At 40.5% G+C, this 15,249-nt stretch overlaps 1 protein-coding gene and 1 long non-coding RNA gene across 12 annotated transcripts in view; one reads left to right on the forward strand and one right to left on the reverse strand.

The window, feature by feature from the left end:
• The window catches only part of LOC105740771, a 33,539-nt gene extending 30,262 nt beyond the window's left edge, over window positions 1–3,277 (reverse strand). Inside the window, exon 1 of the long non-coding RNA XR_001116856.2 lies at window positions 1,132–3,277. This is a non-coding gene — a long non-coding RNA (uncharacterized LOC105740771). The remainder of the gene's footprint in view (window positions 1–1,131) is intronic.
• Window positions 1–15,249, forward strand: part of ST7 (suppression of tumorigenicity 7) — a 277,885-nt gene that overhangs the window by 192,128 nt on the left and 70,508 nt on the right. The gene's annotated exons all lie outside the window — the stretch shown is intronic.

Here is a 15,249-nt window from a genome sequence, read left to right on the forward strand (position 1 = left end):
TTTTGATCTAAGGACCCCCAAAAAGATGTCAGACACTCCTCAGTGGCTCACACTTGTAATCCCAGCACTTTGGGAGGCCAAGGCAGGCAAATTGCTTGAGCTCAGGAGTTGGACACTAGCCTGGGCAGCATGATGAAACCCCATCTCTACCAAAAAAAAAAAAATACAAAAAATTAGCTGGGCATGGTGGTGCATGCTTGTAATCCCCAGCTACGCAGGAGGCTGAGGTGGGAGGATCACCTGAACCTGGTAGGTCAAGGCCGCAGTGAGCTGTGATTAGGCCACTGCACTCCAGCCTGGGCAACAGAGTAAGACCTTGTCTCAAAAAAACAAAACCCCCAAAACTCCGGGGGTACCCTAACCATACCTCCAGGGCTTCCCTGACCATGCCTTGAGAGTCACTTGTATAAGCATAAGGAAAAACCTTGATTATAGAGAAAGTCTTTAGCAGTAAGATTATAGCTGTCTTTCTATTTTTTGTATTTAGGTAATGTTGAGTATTATATGTGCTATTTGTATTTTCTTATGATGATAAAAATAAAATTTAAAAATAAAAATTGAGACCACTTTCAAAAGAATGAAGTAGTGGATGCAAAAAAGGTAGAAAATGGCCAGGTATGGTGGCTCATGCCTGTAATTATGGTGGCTCATGCCTGTAATTATGGTGGCTCACGCCTGTAATCCCAGCACTTTGGGAGGCCAAGGCGGGGCAGGTTGCTTGAGCCCAGGAGTTTGAGACCAGCATGGGCAACGTGGTAAAACCCCATTTCTACTAAAAATACAGAAATTAGCCAGGTATGGTGGCACACGCCTGTGGTTCGTGGTCCCAGCTGCTTGAGAGGCTGAAGCAGGAAGATCTCTTGAGCCTAAGTTAAGGCTGCAGTGAGCCATGATTGTGCCACTGCATTCCAGCCTGGGCAACAGAGTGAGACCCCATCTCAAAAAAAAAGTAGAAAATGGGGTAGACACAGGGAAATATGAATGTTGTGAAGAAAAACTTCATCCACCTAGAATTTTAGCTTAAAACCAGACCTGTGACTAGTTTATTCCCAGGCATATTAGTTTCCTGGAACTGTGATAACGAAGTACCCCAAACTAGATAGTTTAAACAACAGAAATTTATTCTCTCACAATTCTGGAGGCTAGGAGTCCAAGAACAAGGCATGTGGCAGAGCCGTCTTCCCTCTGAAAGCTCTAGGGAGCAATCCTTACTTGCCTCTTCCAGCTTCTGGTGTTTGCTAGCGATCTCTGACATTCCTTGGCTTGTAGCTGCATTATCCCAGTCTCTGCCTCTGTCTTCACATGGCATTCTCCCTGTGTGTGTGTTTTTCTGCGTATAGATTTCCCTCATCTCATAAGGATATAAGTCGTATTTATGACCTCATCTTAAGTTGATTGTTTCTGCAGAAACCCTATTTCTGATAGGGTCACATTCATAGGTACTGAGGGTTAGGATCTCAACATGTCTTTCTGGGGGACATAATTTAACCCACAATAGCAGGTCATATATAAAAGCAAAATATAGGTACCCTGTGTATATTTTCATTCTTCTAAAACTTCACTGCTATATCATATCACGTCACCTAAAAACATGTTTTGTATGCCTTTGACCATGTTAAACCCACTCTCAGCCTAGTCTGTAAAGATGATAGTTGCTAACCATCCCTCTGTGTTCTTACACTTGGCTCCTTTAAAAAAATAGTCAGAGGGAGCTGCTTGTGTCTTTTCTGCATTTTCATCATCATCTGCAGGATTCCCAGCTGAAAACTACAGGGTTTTTAGTTTTTATCAATAACCTACAGAGTGAGTATTACTATGTGCCATACATTTTGCTAAGAAATTTACAAATACTGTGTTATTTAACTCACACATACCATGAGTGTCCTATAAAATTACAAAAGTAATTTATGCTCATTGTGACAAGTCAAAGAATTGAGGGAGTTGTGATATCACCTCCACTTCTACAGTACCATCGCACTGTAAAGGTATATGTGACCAAAGACTGAAGGAGATGCCGAAGTTAGTCATGTGATGTATTTTCAAAGGCCCTGAGGCAGCAGTATGTCTGGAGTGTTCAAGCAACAGCAAAGGAATCCTGGGTGGATAGAACAGAATAAGCCCAGGGGAGAAAAGGGAGGAAGCTTAAAGATCATACAGGGCTTATGGATCACAGTAAGGATTTCAGCTTTTTCTCTGGGTGAAATGGAGAGCTTTGCAAGGTTTTGAACAGAGGAGTGACATGACCAGTCTTAATTTTTACAGGCTGCTGTGTAGCAGCAGAAAAGCGGAGGAGTCAATCAGCAGGCTTTTGTATTAATCTTGGCGAGCCACAATGGCAGCTCAGGCCAGAGTGGTAGCAGAGAAGGTGGTGTGAAGTGATCAGATTCTAGATATATTTTGAAGGCAGAACTAACAGAATTTGCTAATTAATCAGATATATAGTACAAGAAAAAAGAGAAGTCAAGGCTGATTCTAAATATTTGCCTTGAAAGGGAAGGAGTTTGTGTCAGCTAAGATGTGGAAGCCTGGGGTGAGAGAGGTTTTTTGAGAGAAAATTATGAGTTCAGTTTTGAACATGTTACATTTGAGAGAGCGCCTATTCATTTTTATCTTAAGTAGTGACTTCTTGATCTTTTTGTGGACTATAACAAACATACACTTTGTTGGGACATTTTGGGGGATTTGATTAGATCTCTCTTAAAATATAGTTGGTGAGGAACTTCAGGAAGATAAAATCTAATTGATTTCAGAGAAACTGTGACTATAACAGTCTTTGCAGAATATAGAATGTAGTGTCATGTGTGTGTTTAATTTATATGTCTATAGATCTCTGCTTCTTCCCTGTTTTACTCAACACTGTTTTTCAGGTCTGTCCATGTTTGCTCTATGTACCTCTCGTATCTAGTTTGTAGTTTCTAACTGCTGCATTGTATTCCATGTTGTGTTCTTACTCTGTTTTACTTAACCTTTCCTCTAGTGAAGGAACTCCAGGTTTCTTCCAACTTCCTGTTATCCCAGCAGTGCTGCAATGAACATCCCTGTAGACATGTGAGAAACATTCATTAGGCTGTGGGATTATATACGTGCTTGATTCCAGTGAGTCCTGCCATTTCACTCTTCAGAATGGTTGCCTATGATTAAATTCTTACGAGCAATACCTGACTATGCCCATGTGTCTCAGTACTAGGCTCTGCTTCAAGCACATCTATATTTAATATACATATTTATATATTTAAACATTTATTACATACAGCTTTTCATAATGTTATTTCATAATTTAAAAATACTATGTAGTTTTTTTCTTCCTTTTCATTTTGTATTTTATTTGGCTATTTTTTACTCTTATTTTCCCTGATTAGTCTTGGCAGAGGTTGTCTATTTTGCCAGTCTTTTAAAAACAATTAGGTTTTGTTTATTTCCTCAACTTTTTTGTTTTTATTCTGTTTTTTCTTTCCATATTTGTATTATTGTTTCTTCTCCTCCTCATCCTTCTCCCCCTCCATCCTCTGTGTTTGTTGCCTTTTTACCATTTGATTCTAAGCATTTTTAAATTTCTTTATAATTTCATTTTACCCTGTATAGTATGTTTTACCCCTCATCATTGATTGATTTTTTTCTTTACTTTATGCTTAGAAAACATACATCATATGATATTGATTTGGGGAGAATTTATGGACACTTCCCCTGAGGCCTAGCATATGGTCAGGTTTAATAAATGTTATATCTGTGTTTGAAAGGAATATAATCCCTGTTGGGTATAAAGATTTGTATGTATTTACTAGTTTGAGCTTATAAACCATATTATTCAAATCTCATATATCAGCTTATTTTGTCTCTTTGCTCTATCAGTTTCTAAGAAGAATGTGATAGAATATTCACCTCCAACTGTTTATTAATCTGTTTTTTCCATGCTCAGTTATTTGTTCCTTTATGTATTTTGAGGTACTGTTGGGTGCATTTATGTTGGTGATTATTATATTATGACTTACTGATTTGTTATTATGAGTATATAATGTCTCATATTTATCTTCCTTGAATTTTTTAATGTATGTTAAGAATACCTACTCTAACTTACTGTGATTCATATTTACCTGGTGTATTGTTGTCTAAATTTTATAATCAAGATTCCTATAAGTTTTTGATGGATCATTTGGATCTGTAAAATTTTTGATGAATATTGTCTTTATTCAAATCTGAGGGTTTTATACTTTTGATTGCTATGTTTATCTCATTTGTGTTTATGGAGAGTAACAGAATAATTACTGCTTTTTTTGAGCGTGTGTGCTGTCTTTCATGTTTTCTATGTCGTACTTTCTCTCTTCCATTGAAAATATCTTCCACTGATTCAACATTTTAAATTTCTGTTTTGTTCTTCTGATATTCCCAACTCACTAAGATCCATACTTACATTTATGTTTCTTGATTAGTTACTAAGCCTATCACTATCTCAATATCTATAAATTATTCCCAAATGATAGAATTAATTTAGCATGTGGTGCCCTGCTTCCACCCTAAATCAGGCAGCAACCATGGACATTTGTGAACTGCTTTTCCTTCTGTGAGATGTGTGGGGAGCACTAATGTCTGAGTTTCTGCTGGGCTGGCAGGGCTGCTTCTGTGAGCAGAAGCCAGTGAAGTTGTTGATTTCTAGGGTAAGCAGAGAGGTGATCACTGGAAACAGACGTATTTCAGACCTGGGCTATCAGGAACAGAAACCATAAAACAGGCAAAGCCAGTAATGCATGCGATGACCAGGGAGGACAATGAGTTGGGTTTCCTGGGTTTCCCTTTTAAATAATCAATGCAAAAGCATTGATCATATCCTTCTTCCTGGACCGCTATCTCTACTGCTTGTTAAGAGCAGATACCCTGGTTAGCCTTCCTCCTCTCCTTGGGCCTGGGGAAGTTACCTTTGTGACTCAAGAATCCTCAGGTACACAAACCTACTTTCTGGGACCTCCCACTGAGCCATTTAAATACAAGCTTAGGCTCTAGTAGGACATCTTTGCTCTTTCACCAGTAAAATCTTCACTGCCTAAACAGAGTAAAGATAGTTACCACCCACCTTCCTACCCCTAAACACCCATTTCTTCAAATCAGGTGGGCTGTCCTTCCAGCTTAATGTATCACTGTCCCATTTTCCACTCTTGATTCATGATTTCTTGTTTTTCTGTGTAGAGTCAGGAGGGGCCCGTCTCAAGTTTTCATTGGAGAGATGCTCTCTGCTCCTACTCTGATGGGCTCCTCTGGCATTTAGGTGTGTAGAGGTATTCTTACCCTCCAATTTTTGCTATATGCAAGTATTTCATTTTATCACCTTGACTGTCCGTGTCCTACCTTTTTTTTTTTTTTTTTGAAAGCGTTGTTTTTTGAGCCCATTGATATTTTATTCTAGTTTGGATGGATAGCTGTGGTTTTTTTGTTTTTCTTAAAACTTTGTTCTGCTTCTTTTATTGTGTCTTTCCTCCTTTTTCTTTTTTAATTAGAGGAACTTACTTCGGAAGTCTGGTTATCCTTGGCTAAATGTTAATATTTAAAACCAAGGCACCAAAAAGCTTTTGGAGGCTCTATGTTTATATCTAGGGATGATTGCCTGATAGGTTTTACTTGTGGTTGCCCAGGCAACTGGCTTATCATTTAATCACATATTGCCCTCAATGTCAGTACCTGGATCTTTTTTTCTGTGGTGGTTCATTTCCTCTATGGAAAGATTGTCAGGTCTTTTGCTTGTGGAGTATACACCTGACTGCCAGTGTTTCTGGGATCAGGTTGGGAGATGGAGCTGTGTCATTCATTATCCAGACTGTCACCTTAATTATTCTGTTTTTAGCACCAGGCCTTGCGTAGTCCCTCACTCTGCTTGATATCCCTGGTTTCGTGGTTGTCTGAGGTGGGAAGGAGGAACTGGAGTGTCTAGTCAATGTGGGTATAGACTTAAACCCAGTCTTGTTCTCTGGCTTCTTCTGTGCCTCATGCCTTCAAGTGCTGAGGCCCTCAGGGATTCTGTTTCCTTTTTGTTTGAATCTCTCCCTGAAAGTCTTTTAGGAGGTAATGTTGTCCACTCTGCTCATGCAGTTACCCATATTCCATAAGCTTTACATCGCCTAAAAATTCTTCATAGTGTTTCATCTTCTCTTAACTCTTCTGTTTCTGGTTTTATGCTTTTTTAAGCTCTTCAAGTGGCCAGTTTGGCATTTCAGTTGTAACCTCTTTTCGGTTACTTCCCTCCTGGAACACTCTTTCCTGCTCTCTGTGGTCTCTCACTTGTGTAATTTCTCTTCTGCCTCTCCATCTGCTCCTTCTCCATCTTTTCCCTGGCTCTTCCTGCCTGCAGCTTCAGTGCTGGAGGGCTGCAGCCTCTGCCTGGGCCTCCATTCTTCCCTGTGACACTCCCTTTCCAGCCGTCTCACTTGGCCCTCGACTCTAAATACAGGCTGTAAGGTAATGACTCCTGTAGTTGTATTTCCCTATTCTCTGTTGAACTCCAGATTTATATTCATTTGCCTACCTGATATCATTACTTAGGTATCTAATAGGTACCTCAAACTCAATGTGTCAAAAAAATTGAACTTTCCAATCATTTATGCCTAATCTGTTTCTTCACTATCTTAGCTATCTTGGTAAGTCATATTACATCTACTTAGTTGCTCACGTGAAACACCTAGGAGTTTTCCTTGATTCCTCTCTTTGCCTCACCTTCCACATTCAATTAACATGTGCAAGTCCTCGTTGGCTTTACTGCCAAAGCATGTACACACTCTAGTCACCTCTTCCAACAGCACTGCTAAAATCCTCATTCAGGTTACCACTGTCTTTCATCTCAGCTATGCAGTCGGTCTCCAGACTTCCACTGTCGCCTGTATAGAGTCCATTCTGAAGAAAGTAACTCAAACTACTTTTTTAAAACTCAGATCAGCATTTGTCACTTTTCTGCTGAAAAGCCTTCAGTGATTTACCATTGCCTTTACAATAGAATGCAAACTCTATACGTGGTCTGCGAGGCCTCACATGATCTTGTCCCTGCCTACTCTTCTGAACTCAGCTTATGCTACTCTTTTTCTAACTCACTAGGCTGGACTCACAATGGATTTCTTTTTGAGTATGCCAAGCTTGCTTGATCCTTTCTTAGGACCTTTGCACTGGAATAGACTGATCCAGATCCTAACTTGGTTGGCTCCTTCTTGTCATTTAGGCTGAGCTGGAATAACACTTTAGAGTGGACCTTCCATGATACCCAGTTGAAGGAGCACTATGCACAAACACTCATGTGCACACACACACTATTTTTTTTCTTATCTATTTTTCTTATTTTTTAATTGCCCCTTCACTTTTGAAATTATATATTTATTTACTTATTTATTGTCTGTATTCCCCACCTCCATTAGAAAATAAATTCTACAAAGGCAGGAACTTCATCTTCCATGGCACTTGATAGATAGGCACTCAATTAATTTTTGTTGAATGAATGGATGGATGGGTGAATGCCTGGATGGGGAGTAGAGGGGTACACTTTCCACCCCAAATCCTCGTGAAAGTCAACATAAGAGGACTTGACTAACAATTTATGACCTCAGGCTGGGTGTGGTGGCTCACACCTATAATCCCAGCATTTAGGGAGGCTGAGGCAGGTGGATCACTTGAGGTCAGGCATTTGAGACCAGTCTGGCCAACATGGGGAAACCCTGTCTCTACTAAAAATACAAAAATTAGCTGGTGTGGTGGCACGTGCTTGTAGTCCCAGCTACTTGGGAGGCTGAGGCAGAAGAATCACTTGAACCCGGGAGGCGGAGGTTGCAGTGAGCTGAGATCATGCCATTGCACTCCAGCCTGGGTGACAGAGCGAGACTCCATCTCAAAAAAAAATTTATATATATATATACACACACACATAAATACATATATTTTATATATATATAAAATATATGTTTTATATATATAATATATATGATATATATAAAATATATGTTTTATACATATATAAAATATATATAAATATATTATATATATATATATATATATATACCATGAACAAATCTTTAGTTGCTTTAGTGAACACCTCTCTGATTATAGAGCAGGCAGTCATTTTATTTCCATTAAACATTAAACTTGGGGCAATGAGAAGGATTGCTCAGCCCAGCTGATCTGAAGTCAAGTGTTTAATTACATAAGGCTACTGCCCCATAACCCACTTCTGCTTTCTGTCTCTACCAACTCCAAATTTGGAGCCTCTGTGAGGCTCTTCTCAGAACAGCTATAGCTTCCTCTGCTGTGGCTTAATCAAGTCCCACTTAACAGTTTATCTTGGAGAAAATTGTTAAAATCTCTTGACTCTGCCAGCCATTCCTCCCACCTGCTTTCCTGTTTTCATCACAGGTACAGATTTCTGTCTTTCGACACCATTTTCTAATAATTTCAATAGGTTTTGTTGCAGGGGAGGGGAGTAGCTAGGTTTGTTCAGTCTGCCATCTACATTTGTAAGTCTTTTGCCTGAGTTCTTTTACTGCTGTGATGTGGGCTGTATAGAGCCTTCACAAGTGGATCCAGAGTTTATGCATTAATAAATAACTCCATCTGGTGTTCTCATACATCACTGATTTTAGGGAGATAGCTTTTTAGATCTTTTGCTGAAGAGTCAAAGGTCATTTTATGCTGCTGCTTCAGAGTACAACACATGCCTGTCTCAGAGAGAGAGAGGGAAATGCTCACTCCTGTCTTGTGTAGTTTCCTGTTTCAATCTTGCCTTCTATTTTTCAGTAATGGAGAGACACAGTTCAAATGTTCTGGGTTTAATTTAGTGGGTCCCGGTAGAATAACCCCAAGTGGATTGTGGGTTCAATTTGCCAGATTTAAGAGGTAGAGTTGAGAGAAGTTGGAGACTGGGTAAGTTTTTGTTTGCTTTTACTTTCAGGGTGGTGGGTGTTGTATGAGGAAGAGACTAAGAAAGATAAGTCATAGATAACGTCTGGATTTCTTGCCTGGGAAACTGGGCAGAAAACATCATCATCATGGGGATTGAGATTGTAGTCTAAGTAGCTGGTTTATGGATGGGTGGGCAGGAGGAATGATTTCAGCTTTAGATCTGCTAAACCTATGGGTCATCCAAATGGAAATATTTAGAAGAGAGTGGGATATACAGACCCTGAGCTTATGAGAGAGATATGGGCTAGAGGAAGTTCTGGGAAGGATCAGCATGGGAGGTGATTTAGATAGTGAGTGAAGATGAGATGATGGAGGAAAAAGTGAGTAGAGTAAGAAAAGAAGAGGAGGGAGAAGTGCAGGATCGATCAGTCAAAGGAGACTTAAAAGAAGTGACCAGAGAAGTAGGAAAAAAGTTTAGGACACTGTTGTGTCATGAAATCCATAGCAACAGAACATCTTAGAGGGAGGAAATGGTCAACAGTATTAAATGCTACAGAGAAAAATGTATATATGATCTGAGCAATTCTTAGTCCAGTACTTGTCACACAATTACTCAGTAAATATTTGTTGTGGAGAAAACTGTTTGTTACATTTTACTTCAAAGAGGTGGTTGGCAATTTGGCAAAAGGAAGATCAGTAGAATGTAAAGTGTATAAAATAGATTCAATTGTGTTATCTCCTGAATGTGAGGTAAGATGTCTACTGGAGTAGTAGAACTCTTGCAATAAGCTTAGATCGAAAAGGAAAAGAGAGAGGTGATGATACCTAGAAGGGAACCTGTAAGCAGTAGAAGACCTGAGCATGTGCCAATGTGGATGGGAAAATACTGAAAAGCAAGGGAGAAATTAAACATACATATGAAAGAGAGGGGATCACTGATAGAATGAAGTCCTGAGGAGTGCAGCGTGATGAATTAGCACAGGAGGGGAGGATTAACTAAAGGAGTACTACAAAATGAATGTTTGTGTTCTCCCCAAATTCATATGCCAAATCTCCTCTCCCCACTGTGATGGCATCTAAAGATGGTGCCGTTTGGGAGCTAATTAGATCATGAGGGTAGAGCCCTTACAGATAGGATTAGTGCCCTTATAAGAAAAGACAGGAGAGGATCTGTCTGTGCCATGTAAGGATACAGCAAGAAGGTGGTCCCCTGCAAACCAGGAAGAGGGCCCTCACCAGAAGCCAAATCTGCCAGGACCTGGATCTTGGACCTCCCAGCCTCCAGAACTGTGAGAAATAGATTTCTGTTGTTTAAGATGCACAGTCTGGGTATATGCCCAGTAATGGGATGGCTGAGTCAAATGGTATTTCTAGTTCTAGGTCCCTGAGGAATCGCCACACTGACTTCCACAATGGTTGAACTAGTTTACAGTCCCACCAACAGTGTAAAAGTGTTCCTATTTCTCCACATGCTCTCCAGCACCTGTTGTTTCCTGACTTTTTAATGATGGCCATTCTAACTGGTGTGAGGTGGTATCTCATTGTGGTTTTGCTGCTATAAAGACACATGCACACGTATGTTTATTGCAGCACTATTCACAATAGCAAAGACTTGGAACCAACCCAAATGTCCAACAACAATAGACTGGATTAAGAAAATGTGGCACATATACACCGTGGAATACTATGCAGCCATAAAAAATGATGAGTTCATGTCCTTTGTAGGGACATGGATGAAACTGGAAAACGTCATTCTCAGTAAACTATCGCAAGGACAAAAAACCAAACATGGCTTGTTCTCACTCATACGTGGGAATTGAACAATGAGAACTCATGGACACAGGAAGGGGAACATCACACTCCGGGGACTGTTGTGGGGTTGGGGGAGTGGGGAGGGACAGCATTAGGAGATATACCTAATGCTAAATGACGAGTTAATGGGTGCAGCAAACCAACATGGCACATGGATACATATGTAACAAACCTGCACATTGTGCACATGTACCCTAAAACCTAAAGTTTAATAATAAAATTAAAAAAAAAAAGATGCACAGTCTGTGTCATTCTGTGATAGCAGACTGAGCAGACTAAGACAAAGAGGATTCCCTGTGTGGCTGATAGGGCTAGGAAGATGGATCTGGATGCAGGTGGGGCCTGCAGTGGAGGGGTATGGTAGAGGTGAAGAGTGACAGGGTTCCTGCCTGCTGACTTTTGTTTACTTGATTAGATAGAAGACAGGGTCATCTGCTGGGAGTTAACTGAGAGAAGGTGGGTTAAGAGTATTAAAGGAGTGGTGGAATTTGCAGGAAAGAAGTCAGCAGAGAGGTAAATCCTGGAGGTTTACTGGGTAGTTTTGGCTCAATAGAGGTCAGAGATCAATATACTTTAGTTGTTCCTCTATACCTCATAGTTGTGCCTTTTGGCCTGAATGTTGGTGCAGAAATGATAGACATCTGGGTTGATCTAGGGTGAGGGTGTTGCTATGTGAGTGGAATGAAAAGATGTGAGGAAGTCAGGAACTTGAGGAATTGGCAAAGAAATGGAAAGGTGATGGGCCATGGGCTTTAGGTTGGAGAAGGAAGGAAGGGGAGGGGGTGTAAGAAGGGATGATGGATTCATTCCTTTTTAAAAGCAAGCATCTATAGAATGCCTCACACCAAGACAGACAACATCCCTACCAGCATGGGGAGGGGAGACATGGATGATAAAGACAGTTACAGATAATGATAGGTGCTATAAAGAAACTAAACAGGCTGCCATGATAGGTAACAGGAGGGCATAATTTAGATAAGTGCTCAGGAAGGGCCTCTCTAAGAGGTCATATTTTTGCTGAGATCTAAAGGGTGAGAGGGAGCCAGCCACATGAAGATCTGGTCAGAGGAAGAACTAATGCAGAGGTCCTGAAGCTGGGAAGAGTTTAGCAAGAATGGAAAGGAGGCTAAGGTGACTAAAGGGAAGGTCAGAATGAGATGACTTTGAAAAGGCAGGGAGCAGCCATGTCATTTAGGGCTTTGTAGTTTTGTAAGGCGTTTAGATTTCATGGTAAGTACAATGGGAAGCTTTTGAAGTGTATACAACAGAGGAGGGATGAGATCTTACTAAGCTACATTGTCAAGAATGGAGAGCAGGAATGGAAGCAGGAGGCCAGTTAAGAGGTCGTGATAGTATTCCAGGCAAGAGCTGAAGAGGGTTTGGATTTGGGAGTGGCAGTGAAGAAGTGGTTGGATTTGAGATATATTTGGATGTATATATCTCAACGCCCTACCCTTGGTTCATAGCCCTCCCCTTGGTTTAAACCATCATCTCTCACTTGGAGTGTACTAACAGCCTTCCCTTTTAACTGGTCTTTCTGCTTCTACTCTTAATTCTATCTCCACATAGCAGAGAATGAAGCCATTGAAGGCATATGTAAGATAATGTTACATTTGACTTCAAACCGTCCAGGGACCTCTCATCTCACTCAGAGTTTAAACTCTAAAAGTGGCCTACAAGGCTGTCCACAGCCCGGCTGCTGTGTTCACTATGTTCCAGCCATGCTGGGCTTCTTGCACTTATTGAATACACCAGACTCATTCCCACCTCAGAAACTTTACCCTGCTGGTAACTTTCCCCAGCATGCTTCTCTTCCAGACATTCTCATGACTTGCTGTGTTATCAGTTTCTGTTTATGTGTCACCTTGCAATCCTACCTTCCCTGATTGCTGTATTTAAAAATCACATCTGCCTGTGCCATACCAACATTCACGAACCCATTTCCCTGCTTTACTTATTCTCCTCAAAATTTATCATGATCTGACAGTCTATGGATTTTATTTATTTGCTTATTTTCTGTGTTTCCTTTCCCTAGAATGCTATTTTCCTGAGGACAGGAATTTTTTATGCCTATTACTGTATCCCAGTACAATAGTGCCTGATACACAGTAACTACTCAGTAACTATTTGTAAAATGAATTGAATAGATTGGCTGCGGAAAAAAAGAAATGGTATAATCAAGGAAAGTTAAAAGTGCATAGCTTTTTAGCTTGATCAACTTGGTGGTGGTCATACCATTTACTGAAAGAAAGATGACTAGGAGAGGAACAGGTTTTAAATGGTATGGTGGGCATTCTGCTTGTGTCATGTAGAGTTTCAGATACCTATTATAGCTCCAGGTAGGTATTGCAGGAAGGAAATTGGATGGAGGCCTGGAACTCAGAGGTGAGGAGTTTGGGAGTTATCAACATATACAGGATTTAAAGCCATAATGTTGAATAGAATCATGTATGTGGAGAGATAGAGAAGAGGGAAGATTAAGAAGTGAGTCCCAGTGGTCTCCAACATTGACAGAGGAGAAGCATCCAGTGGCTTCTGAGCAGGAGCAGCTGGAAAGGCAAGAGTAAAACCAGGAGAGTGTGATAACATGGGGGCTAAAAGAGAAAAGAATTTTTACAGAAATGAGAGTGGCCCAAGGAAGATAAGGACAAAAAAATAGAGAGGACAAGGCACTGGTGGTCTCAGTGAAATTCTGGAGGAAGTTTAGTGGGAGTAATGGTGTGAGATAACCAGAGAGCAGTATGTTATAGTCAGAGCATTGCACAGTTGAATTTTAAAGGAACATATCTAGATAACATCAAGGTCTGGAATTTGACTATGGAGTCTTCTTATTTTGAGAAGGTAAAACACTAAGAATCTAGGTTACCAGATGGGATGTTCACATAGACTGAAATTATCTTTGTGGAGGGGTAAGGCTTAAGGTCAAGAGTGAGAATATGGAGCCAGGCACCAAAATCTTCAGTGTATGCGGGTCTGTTACTTGGTAGAATACATGGTAAGAGAATGCTGGCAGGTGCTGGAAACATGATGGCATGAGCTTCTGAGGGGCAAGAACTGCTGCCCAAGGGTTGAGCATTAATGATCTGGATGCACTTTAGGCAACGAGGAGAAGCCAGCCCTACATCCTGCCTCATAGACAAAAGTTTTTTGGGGTAACTCAACAGCTGCAAAAGAAGCAGTGAACTCAGGCTGGTCTCTGTAAATAGCATGTGGACGTGTTGGGGAATGTGTGTTTCATGGACTCAGATTCCAGGAGGGTTCAGTGGAAAGACTTGGGGAGCAAAGAGAATGTTAGAAGGCAAAGTGAAGAGCAGTGTGTAGATGAATGTCAAGGTTGGAGTACCAACCTTCTGCCTATTGCCATAGGAGAATCTTCTATAATAGTTAACTTTCAGCATGACCCTGTCATGAGATGCCTGCCAGCATGAATATTTGTTAACTGTGCCCCAGATAACCATATGCATTAATCTACTGAATAGAATTATTTACTATTACCCATGTGAATGTGGAAGGATGCCTGCCAAACACAATGATAGTGGTTTTGGCATAAAAAGTCCTTTCTGACAGTAATTGTTGGCCAGTGTGGTTAGCTGCTTGTTGAGGCCACTCTTGGCACAGGAGAGCAGTGCCATGTCATCACAGAGGGGGAGGAATGCTTATCGCCCTCTGTCTGTGGGCCTGCTTCCAAGCCATTCAAAATATGCATCAAATTGCTCGGGTTTGTTCATGATCTCCAGGCTAGGACACAGCCCTGTTTTAAGCTGTTTAAGATGAGAAAGAAATGTTTTACTCAGAGTTACCCATCAGTTTTGAGGAGGTTATAAATCATTCTTTCCCCAAGACAGCACGAGACCAGCTTCTTTCCTGCCCTCCTCTCCAACAACCTCACTCTGGGGTTTGTGAAACTGCAGTTTGCCATTGAGTTTAGAGTACAGAAATTTCCTCCCTAATAACACAGATAAAAGAGTGGTGCTCTCAGACCTTTGATTTTGGAAAGTTCTTAAATGTCTTAAATTTAGGTAAAGAATTGTCACTGAGGCAGGTAGAAGTGGAGGACAATCTTTGAAGATTTCCAAGTTTTGACCAGGTTTGCTTGTTGTTTTTATCTGATTGAGAAACAAATGGAAAAGGAAGTTTTACACTGAAAATATTTTTGTTGGGCTGTGCATAAATGCAAAGCTTGTCCCATTCATTTTAATTTTTAAGGAAAAGCTTCCTCTTTGGGCTAAATGGATCACAGTTTTGACAGGAAAAGTAGATAATTATTTAGATAACTTCCAGCCCTTTGAGTCTTTGGGAGATACAAAACTCTCATTGGAAGATCATCAGCATGCCTGCAACTGTGACTTCTCTTCAGTTCTCAATGATGGATGCATTTACTTACTGCGCTCAGTTCAGTGAAGAACAAGTTAACTGGTGAACTAGTGAAAATGTAGATCATGTATTGACCATATTACTTTTCAATAGATGCAGCTTAATATTTGTCTCTAGATTAGTTGTGAAAAATGACATTTTCTACTAGTGTATGTTTAGACTTCTCAGGACTCAGTACTGCATTTTATAGTGATCTGTATAAAT

Source organism: Nomascus leucogenys, chromosome 13 (genome assembly GCF_006542625.1).
Source record: "Nomascus leucogenys isolate Asia chromosome 13, Asia_NLE_v1, whole genome shotgun sequence".
NCBI classification, from domain to species: Eukaryota; Metazoa; Chordata; class Mammalia; order Primates; family Hylobatidae; genus Nomascus; species Nomascus leucogenys.